This window comes from Cucurbita moschata, unplaced genomic scaffold (assembly GCF_002738365.1).
Source record: "Cucurbita moschata cultivar Rifu unplaced genomic scaffold, Cmos_1.0 Cmo_Scf00095, whole genome shotgun sequence".
NCBI lineage: Eukaryota > Viridiplantae > Streptophyta > Magnoliopsida > Cucurbitales > Cucurbitaceae > Cucurbita > Cucurbita moschata.
In genome coordinates, this window is record NW_019268611.1 from 93,409 (window position 1) to 103,940 (window position 10,532).

Genomic DNA, 10,532 nt, shown 5'->3' on the forward strand with positions numbered 1-10,532 from the left:
TCGCAAGTACTGAAGGAACTTGTACAATAATGATCTTTGCCACTGGACTAAATGTTTCATCATAGTCTAGTCCATATTGTTGAGAGAACCTTGGATCTACAGTCTGAGTTTTGTATCTCACGATTGATCCATCCGGGGTATACTTTATTTTGTAAATCCACTTGCAAAAGATAGATTTAACATCTCTTGATCTTGACACTAGTTCCCAAGTTTGATTTTGCTCCAGGGCTATAATTTCTTCCTCCATCACTTTTTGCCAAACCGAGTTTTGTGACACATCCTTATATATCTCTTGCTTATTAACTTCGTCTTCTACAATAGTTGTGTTGGCATACTCTAGACATGGCTTTTGGATTATTTCTAATTGTCTTAGTTGTTGGGTGCCCTTTGTTTTTCACTAGGTTCGCTTGGTTGAGTCACTTCTTGTTCACCAACACTAGCATCACTTGAATCTTTAGGCACATCAACACTTTAGCAAATGTGTACCGTTTGTTCCACCATCTTTTGTGGAAGAATCTCTTCAGTTTTCTCTCCCGTCAGAAGAATTTCTTCAATTTGCTCAAGGCCTGGTAATACTTCCTTCTCTGAGGGACACCCCTCTTCCATTGCACCACTTCAAATTAAATATCAAATGGCAAGAAAGCACGAAATACTGTCACTTCAAATAATTCCATCAAATTCTTAAGATTGTAATACTAGAAAATGAAATCTTAATAAAAATAGAGTTATATATATATATCTACATCTCTCTCTCTATATATATATATATTGAGCATATTGAGCATGTTATATGATGATGAGTGCCATATTGCATCATGTCATTAGATCGACATAAGACACAACTCTAAGAGCATGAAAATGATATTAATATAAATATCCATGAGTATGTATTACCTAGATTAACAAAGAGATGAGACTAGAAGGTTGTGTCAGAAGAGACATTATGATGGATTTAGAGGGACCTCATGCATATTGTATAATCATAAGCATAGGGCTACTTCCTTTAGAGATGATGAGTGCGGATGCGCACAGTATGATGATGAGTGCGAATGTGCACGAGCACAAATGCACACAGATGAGGGTGTTCATGAGGTGCATGACACTATGGAGTTTCGCTGACCTCTGGACGTCGCTACAGATTAGCTTGACCAGAGGGACAAAAGGTGTGCGAGCGCCCTGGAGATTCACACTCACACGTGTGAATTGTGTGTAGGGAAGTACTACACATCCAATTTGTCGAGGCACCCCTTAAGATGATTAGAGATATGTCCTTAAATCATGATTGCATGTGTTTGCATTTGCATGGCCCCCTATAGTAGGTAATGCCATGAGTCTCACAATTTTAAAACGTGCCTATTAGGGAGAGGTTTTCGCACCATTATTAGGATTGTTTCGATCCTCTCTCCAACAGCCAATAGATATTATCTACTTTAATCCGTTACGCATCGTTCCTCTCTCCAACAGTCAATAGATATTATCTACTTTAATCCGTTACGCATCGTCGTTCTCTCTAATCGATCTGGGATCTCACTATCAACTCCTTCTGAATGCCAAGAGTCTTCACTGGCAAATCACCTAGTAACTAGCTCTGATTTCATTTGTAAAAGTCCAAGCCCACTGCTAGCAGACATTGTTCATGATCTGGGATCTCACTATCAACTCCTTCTGAATGCCAAGAGTCCTCACTGGCACATCGCTTAGTAACTAGCTCTGATTTCATTTGTTGTGCCAAGTAACTAGCTCTGATTTCATTTGTAAAAGTCCAAGCCCACTGCTAGCAGACATTGTTCATGATCTGGGATCTCACTATCAACTCCTTCTGAATGCCAAGAGTCCTCACTGGCACATCGCCTAGTAACTAGCTCTGATTTCATTTGTAAAAGTCCAAGCCCACTGCTAGCAGACATTGTTCATTCTTGCTCAGTAGGTATTGCCATGAGTCTCACAATTTTAAAACGCGCCTATTAGGGAGAGGTTTTCGCACCATTATTAGGATTGTTTCGTTCCTCTCTCCAACAGCCAATAGATATTATCTACTTTAATCCGTTACGCATCGTTCCTCTCTCCAACAGTCAATAGATATTATCTACTTTAATCCGTTACGCATCGTCGTTCTCTCTAATCGATCTGGGATCTCACTATCAACTCCTTCTGAATGCAAAGAGTCCTCACTGGCAAATCACCTAGTAACTAGCTCTGATTTCATTTGTAAAAGTCCAAGCCCACTGCTAGCAGACATTGTTCATGATCTGGGATCTCACTATCAACTCCTTCTGAATGCCAAGAGTCCTCACTGGCACATCGCTTAGTAACTAGCTCTGATTTCATTTGTTGTGTCAAGTAACTAGCTCTGATTTCATTTGTTGTGCCAAGTAACTAGCTCTGATTTCATTTGTAAAAGTCCAAGCCCACTGCTAGCAGACATTGTTCATGATTTGGGATCTCACTATCAACTACTTCTGAATGCCAAGAGTCCTCACTGGCACATCGCCTAGTAACTAGCTCTGATTTCATTTGTAAAAGTCCAAGCCCACTACTAACAGACATTGTTCATTCTTGCCTAGGAGGTATTGCCATGAGTCTCACAGTTTTAAAACGCGCCTATTAGGGAGAAGTTTTCGTACCCTTATTAAGATTGTTTCGTTCCTCTCTCCAACAGCCAGTAGATATTATCTATTTTAATCCGTTACGTATCGTCGTCAGCCTCACAATTTTAAAACGCGTCTACTTGGGAGACGTTTACACACCCGTATACGGAATGATAAATTTCCCTCCTAAAACAATCAAGGAATGCACAATTAGTAGTCAGGATGGTCGAGTGGTCTAAGGTGCCAGACTCAAGTTCTGGTCCTCGTAAGAGGGCGTGGGTTCAAATCCCACTTTTGACATCCATCAATGTTATTTTGTTAGGCAAAACTCGTACCAAAGTGGATAATATCTACTACCGGGCTTGTGTCGAACTTTTCAACGCTAAGAAATGGAACTCGTTCCTTGGTGGATATCAATTGTGAACTCAGCACTGCTTTTTAAAAGTGTCAAAACATGATTGTTTAGTTAGTTCTCGTTCACGAGACCATCACAAATCGATGTTGATTGAAAATTTCTATCAGGGAGGACAAGCGTTTAGTTAGTTCTCGTTCACGAGACCATCACAAATCGATGTTGATTGAAAATTTCTATCAGGGAGGACAAGCACCAAACCCAATTATAATGCATGCTTCATTCACACATCCGCTATGAGGACGGCTTGAACCTCCAACCTTGTGGTTAACAGCCACACGCTCTAACCAACTAAGCTATTCCAGCCAATCATTTGTTACAATCCAAGACCACCGTTACTTGATATTGTCTTCTTTCGTTCGTTACGTCTCGGTATCTCCCTCACAATTTTAAACCGAATCTAGTATGGATAGGTTTTCAGACCCTTGCAAGAAATGTTTCTTCACCTCTCTAATCGATGTGGGATCTCACTATCGACCCCTTGTGAGTGCCAAGAGTCCTCACTGGCACATCGCCTAGTGACTATCTCTGAGTTCATTTGTAAAAGTCCAAGCCCACTGCCAGCAGACATTGTTCATCGTTGCCCAGTAGTATTGCCATGAGCCTCACAGTTTTAAAATGCGCCTATTAGGGAGAGGTTTTCACACCGTTATTAGGATTGTTTCGTTCCTCTCTCCAACAGCCAGTAGATATTATCTATTTTAATCCATTACGTATCGTCGTCAGCCTCACAGTTTTAAAACGCGTCTACTTGGGAGACGTTTACACACCCATATACGGAATGATAAATTCCCCTCCCAAACTAATCTAGGAATGCACAATTAGTAGTCAGGATGGCTGAGTGGTCTAAGGCGCCAGACTCACGTTTTGGTTCTCGTAAGAGGGCGTGGGTTCAAATCCCACTTCTGATGACATGGATATCCATGTTTATTGTTAGGCAAAACTCATTCCAGAGTTGATAATATCTACTAATACCGTGCCAAAGTGGATAGTATCTACTAACAACCGTTATGGGATTGTGTCGAAATTTTCTACGCTAAGAAATGGAACTGGTTTCGTGGTGGATATCAATTTTGAACTCACACAATTTTAAAAGTGTCAAGACATGATTGTTTAGTTAGTTCTCGTACACAAGACCATCACAAATCGATGTTGATTGAAAATTTCTACCAGGGAGGAGAAGAACCAAACACAATTATAAGGCTTGCTTCATACACACATCGCTAAAAGGAGGGCTTGAACCTCCGACCTTGACAGGCTCTAACCAACTGAGCTATTCCAGCCAATCATTTGCTATAATCTAAGACCGACCACCATTAGTTGATATTGTTTGCTTTCGTTCGTAACGTCTCGATATCTCCCTCACGGTTTTAAACCGAATCTACTATGGATAGGTTTTCAGACCCTTGCAAGAAATGTTTCTTCACCTCTCTAATCGATGTGGGATCTCACTATCGATCCCTTCTGAGTGCCAAGCATCCTCACTAGCACATCGCCTAGTGGCTAGCTCTTATTTCATTTGTAAAATTCTAAACCCACTGCCAGTAGACATTGTTCATTCTTGTCCAGTAGGTATTGCCATGAGCCTCACAGTTTTAAAACGCGCCTAGCCTATTAGGGAGAGGTTTTCGAACCCTTATTAGGATTGTTTCGTTTCTCTCTCCAACAGCCAGTAGATATTATCTATTTTAATCCGTTACGTATCATCGTCAGCCAAACAGTTTTAAAACGCGTCAGCCAAGTTCTGGTCCTCGTAAGAGGGCGTGGGTTCAAATCCCACTTCTAACATCCATCGATGTTTATTGGTTAGGCAAAACTCGTGGCAAAGTGGATAATATCTACTACCACTGTTATGGGCTCGTGTCTAACTTTTCAACGCTAAGAAAGGAAACTCGTTCCGTGGTGGATATCAATTGTGAACATTAAAAGCGTCAAAACATGATTGTTTTCTCAGTTCTCGTATATGAGACCATCCCAAATCGATGTTGATTGAAGGAGGGCTTGAACCTCCAACCTGGTGCAAACTGAGCTATTCCAGCCAATATTTTGTTACAATCCAAGACTACCGTTAGTTGATATTGTCTGCTTTCGTTCGTTACGTCTCGGTATCTCTCACGGTTTTAAACTGAATCTACTATGGATAGGTTTTCAGACCCTTGCAAGAAATGTTTCTTTACCTCTCTAGTCGATGTGGGATCTCACTATCGACCCCTTCTGAGTGCCAAGTGACACAATCGCACTTTTGAAGGCAGCGGACTAGCGATTGTGCGGCACTCACTCTCCAGCGGCAAGTGAGTTAAGCCAATTTGTTCTTGCGTCGCCTACGGCCAAGCGACGTACGGTCGAGCCTCTAGCCTCGATTTTAAAAGAAGGTTTTAGAAAATGAGGAGAGAGAGAGATTTTAGAAAGAGAGATTTTAGAAAGAGACGTTATATAAGCAAGCAAGAGAAAGATAACAACGGCTTAGCATATATAACCTTGGGTAGGGAGAAGTTGACGACTAGTCATATCCCCCTATAGTACATTCTGGGCCATTTTAGTTTTGGCAGGCCTAGACATGATATTTTTAAGGTGTCCTACGCTCTAGAATTACAAAAGGAAAAACACTAGAATGCAAAGACATGACAAGGGTTTGGCTTGTCATGGGCATGCAGCCATGGGCAACATGCCCTGGACAAGCATGACCGTGACATCCTCCCCCACCTAATTTGTTGATGTCCCTGTCAACCGACTACTTTCATACCTTGCGATGTGGGTGGCGGCGGAGTTCAGATCTTCGGCGCGTTCCCAGCTTGTTTCCTCTGTAGGGAGATTCTTCCATTTGATAAGGAATTCACGAATCGTTCGTACAGGTCTTCCTATCTTCCTAACCCTGTCGGCTAGGATCTCTTCCACTTCCTTTGTTTCTTTTTGCTGCAGATCAATGTTCGGTCTTGTGGTTGCATTTCATTGGTCGTCGTCTGGATCAGGGTGATAGGGCTTCAAGTTGCTCACATGAATGACGGGGTGGATTTTCATCCATGCGGGTAGTGCAACTCGGTAGGAGGTAGCCCCGATCTTTTTAAGGACTTCAACCGGGCCTTCATATTTACGAACTAGTCTCTGGTCCTTTCGGCTACGAAATCTGATCTGTTCTGGTCTCAGCTTGATAAGGACTTGATCTCCTGCACGGAATTGAAGGGGGCGACGCTTCTTGTCCACCCATTTCTTCATATGCTTGGAAGCCTTCTCTAAATATGCCCGGGCTATATCTGTCGTCTGCTTCCATTCTCTTGTAAAGTTGTGAGCTTGAGGGTTTTTTCCTGCATAAGGATGATCAATAATATGGGGTAAGGCCGGTTGTCGTCCACTTACAATTTCGAAGGGACTCTTCCCTGTAGACGAGCTTGTTTGACAATTGAAGCAAAATTGGGCGACATCTAACAATTGTATCCAGTTCTTTTGGCGAGCATCGACGAAGTGACGTAAGTATTCTTCGAGCAAGCAATTGAACCGTTCTGTCTGTCCATCGGTTTGAGGGTGATAACTCGAGGAGATGTTTAAGGTTGTTCCCAAGAAAGCGAATAACTCAGTCCAGAATGTCCCAATGAATCTGCCATCCCTACCACTGATGATGCTCGTCGGAATGCCCGATAGCTTTACAACGTGTTTGAAAAACAGTTGGGCTGTGAGTTCCGCCGAGCATAATTTGGGAGTGGGGATGAATGTCGCATATTTTGAAAATCGGTCTACAATAACCAAGATGGCGTCATATTCCCCGACTTTTGGGAGGTGTGTTATGAAGTCCAGAGATACACTTTCCCAGGGTCTTGTTGGCACAGGTAGAGGTTCCAAGAGTCGAGAGACTTTGGCTTTCTCGACCTTATCCTGTTGGCAGATGAGGCACGTCTTGGTGTATTGCATGAAGTCGTCTCGCATATTTGGCCAGAAGTACCCCTTCTTTATTAGGACGTATGTTCTTTGCCACCCAGGGTGTCCGGCCCATAAGGTATCATGACATTCCTGAATGAGCTTCTTCCTCAGTTCCCCCGTTCTTGGGACGTACAATCTGATTCCTTTGGTTATCAGGAGGTCCCCCTCAACCCAAAACTGTCGTGTTTTTCCAACCTTAGCTAGTTCGACAACAGCTTTGGCCGATGGGTCTTTGTGTAAATGTTCCTTGATGATGTCGCGCATCGATCCATCGATCTTACTTGAATGAATATGGGCTAACATGCACAGGGCCGCATGTTCGCCCTTCCGACTCAGCGCGTCGGCTGCTTGATTACTCTTTACTGCTTTGTGTTCGAACTTGAAGTCGAATTCGGCCAACGACTCCCGCCACCGGGCTTGTTTTGCTGTTAATTTTGGTTGATCAAAGAAATGGCAAGTGGCGCTGTTATCCGTCTTCACTACAAACTGTGATCCTAAGAGATACTGTCTCCAGACTCGAAGGCAATGGACTACAGCCAGCATTTCTTTCTCGGAGACAGTGTATCTTCGTTCGGCATCGTTGAGCTTTCGACTTTCATAAGCGATGGGGTGGCCTTCTGGAATAAGGACCCCACCTAAAGCAAAGTCGGAAGCATCGGTTTCAACTTCAAATGGCTTTGTGACGTCTACCAACCCGAGGACAGGACCCCTCGTCATGGTTGTTTTCAGATTTTCGAAGGCCATTTGACAATCATTTGACCACGACCAAGGGTGGTCTTTCTTCAACAGCTCTGTCAATGGGGCGGCTCGTCGTGAAAACCCTTCGACGAACCGCCTATAGTAGCTGGCTAGTCCTAAGAAGGACCGCAACTCAGATACGGAAGTAGGAACCTTCCATTCTTGGATAGCTTTTATCTTGTCGCTATCCATACTAATTTGTCCACATCTGACGACATGTCCATGGAAGTTGATGCATGTTTGTGCGAATGCACATTTCTCCTTCTTCACATACAGCTGGTTCTGCCGGAGCTTGTCAAACACTAGCTTTAAGTGCACTTTGTGTTCCTCGAGGGTTGTGCTGTAAACAACAATGTCGTCGAGGTATACTATGACGAACTGATCCAGGTATTTGTAGAAAACTTGGCTCATCAACGTGCAGAACGTAGCTGGGGCGTTTGTCAAGTCAAAGGGCATTACTAGGAATTCAAAGGCCCTATATCTTGTTACGCACGTCGTCTTGGGTTCGTCCCCTTCGGCAATACGTACTTCATAATATCCTGATTGTAAGTCCAACTTCGTGAAGTACTTGGCCCCGTGAAGTTGGTCGAACAAGTCGGATATTATCGGCAGAGTATATTTGTTGCGTACCGTCACCTTGTTTAAGGCTCTATAGTCTATGCACAGACGCAACGTCCCATCCTTCTTCTTTTGGAACAGTACGGGGGCTCCATAAGGTGCCTTTGTCGGGCGAATAAATCCCGCCTTCAGCAACTCGTCCAGTTGTTTCCTCAATTCGGCTAGCTCGGGCGGAGTCATCCAGTATGCGTTCTTCGCTGGCGGCTTAACCCCGGGGAGGAGTTCGATTTCGTGTTCAATGCCTCGATGAGGTGGTAGTGTTTGTGGTAGACTCTCTGGCATTATGTCGGTATAGCTGTCTAGTACTTCCTTGATTTCCTCTAGGACAGTCTCTTCGGTGGTTGCTTCTTCTATCAGTGGTATGGCCATGAATGTAGGTTCCTCTCGTGCGAGTCCCCTTTTCAGCTGTATGGCCGAGATCATTCAAAGATTACTTGGTTGATTGATGCTTGCAGGTATTACTGTGGGGTTACGGCCAGTGATCACCAAGCATTTTGCGAATGGCATTGGGATGACCTTGTGTTCTAGGAGGAACTCCATCCCAAGTACCACGTCGAAGTCGTCCATGCGAACCACGACAAGGTCTAGCTCTCCAGTCCAATCCCCTATTTTGAAGGGGACTCCTTTGGAAACTCCCACAATAGGCAAGGCCTCGGAGTTGACAGCTTTCATTTTCCCCAGGTCTTTTCCTATGGTGAGTCCCAATCTTCTGGCTTCTTGATCGGCAATGAAGGTGTGGGTTGCTCCAGAGTCTATCAGAGTGCTCTTGCTCGGTTGAGAGTTTATTGTGGCATCTACGAACATGAGCCCTTTCTCTATTATCTCCTTGTCCTTCTCTCTTGTGCCCCTGATATCAAGCATCAGGGTTGAGAACTGTCTGACTTAGTCCCGTATGTTTTCAGTGTGTTTCAGGGCTACTATTTACTCTCTCTTGAGGTCCTCCCATGAGTCAATGGTGCACAATCCATCCTCGATGTCTTGCACCTTCGTACGCCACCACAATTTGGCGTCGTCTATGAGATACATCGCGGCTACAGTCACCTTCTTGTCGTCGGTACAAGCCGTTGTGGCTTTGAAGTACTGTTCGACGTCAAAGATGAAGTTCTCCAACTCTTTGGCGTCCCGATTCCGTTTGAAGGCTCTAGGGTCTGGGAACCTTAGTTTGTTGGATCCTGCACTAGTTTGTCCAGCCGTGACGCCTTCCACGGCTTTCATGGTAACTTCAATTCGAGTGCTCATTCTCATCACTAGAAAGAGGGCTTGAACCTCCAACATTGTGGTTAAGAGCCACAAACTCTAACCAACTAAGCTATTCCAACAAATTCTAACCAACTAAGCTATTCCAACAAACTCTAACCAACTAAGCTATTCCAACAAACTCTAACCAACTAAGCTATTCCAACCAATCATCTCTTATAATCCAAGATTAGTATTAGTTAATATTGTCTACTTTCCATCTCGCACACTTTATTATGACCAACCGTTGGTTGATATTGTCTACTTTCGTTCCTTATGTATCATTTGTTGAACACATCTCCTTGTGGGAACTCTCACACTTTAACACAACTAAGTAGGGTGGAGGGTATTTACTTTGTATTTCTTGGGACCATGAGACTAACCGTTGGTTGATATTGTCTACTTTCGTTCCTTATGTATCATTTGTTGAACACCAACTCTCTGTGGGAACTCTCACACTTTAACACAAAGCAAAGCAAAGCAAAGTTGATTGAAAAATTTAGGGAGAAGCACCAACCCCAACTGAGTTATTCCAGCCAATCATTTGTTACAATCCAAGATCACCATTAGTTGATATTGTCTACTTTCATTCGTTACGTCTCATTATCTCCCTCACGGTTTTAAACCGTATCTACTAGGGAGAGGTTTTCAGACCCTTATAAGAAATGTTTCTTCACCTCTTTAATCAATGTGGGATCTCACTATCGACCCCTTCTAATGGTCAAGTGTCCTCACTGACACATCGTCTAGTGACTAGCTTTGATATCATTTGTAAAAGTCCAAGCGTAATGCTGACAGACATTGTCCATTTTTGCCCATTAGGTATTGTCATCAGCCTCACACTTTTGAAACGCGCCTATAGGGAAGAGGTTTTAGCACCCTTATTAGGATTGTTTCGTTCCTCTCTCCAACAGCTAGTAGATATTATCTATTTTAATCCGTTACGTATCGTCATCAGCCTCACAGTATTAAAACACGTCTACTAGGGAGACGTTTACACACCCATATACGGAATGCCAAATTCCCTC

At 43.4% G+C, this 10,532-nt stretch overlaps 4 non-coding genes across 4 annotated transcripts; 2 read left to right on the plus strand and 2 right to left on the minus strand.

The window, feature by feature from the left end:
• Positions 1 to 2,804: 2,804 nt before the first annotated feature.
• Positions 2,805 to 2,888, plus strand: TRNAL-CAA. The gene has a single exon. It is a non-coding gene; the product is annotated as a tRNA-Leu (tRNA).
• Positions 2,889 to 3,232: 344 nt separating this feature from the next.
• Positions 3,233 to 3,306, minus strand: TRNAN-GUU. Its single transcript has one exon. It is a non-coding gene; the product is annotated as a tRNA-Asn (tRNA).
• Positions 3,307 to 3,827: 521 nt separating this feature from the next.
• On the plus strand, positions 3,828 to 3,911 carry TRNAV-CAC. The gene has a single exon. It is a non-coding gene; the product is annotated as a tRNA-Val (tRNA).
• Positions 3,912 to 9,513: 5,602 nt separating this feature from the next.
• TRNAK-CUU lies at positions 9,514 to 9,587 on the minus strand. Its single transcript has one exon. It is a non-coding gene; the product is annotated as a tRNA-Lys (tRNA).
• Positions 9,588 to 10,532: the final 945 nt, after the last annotated feature.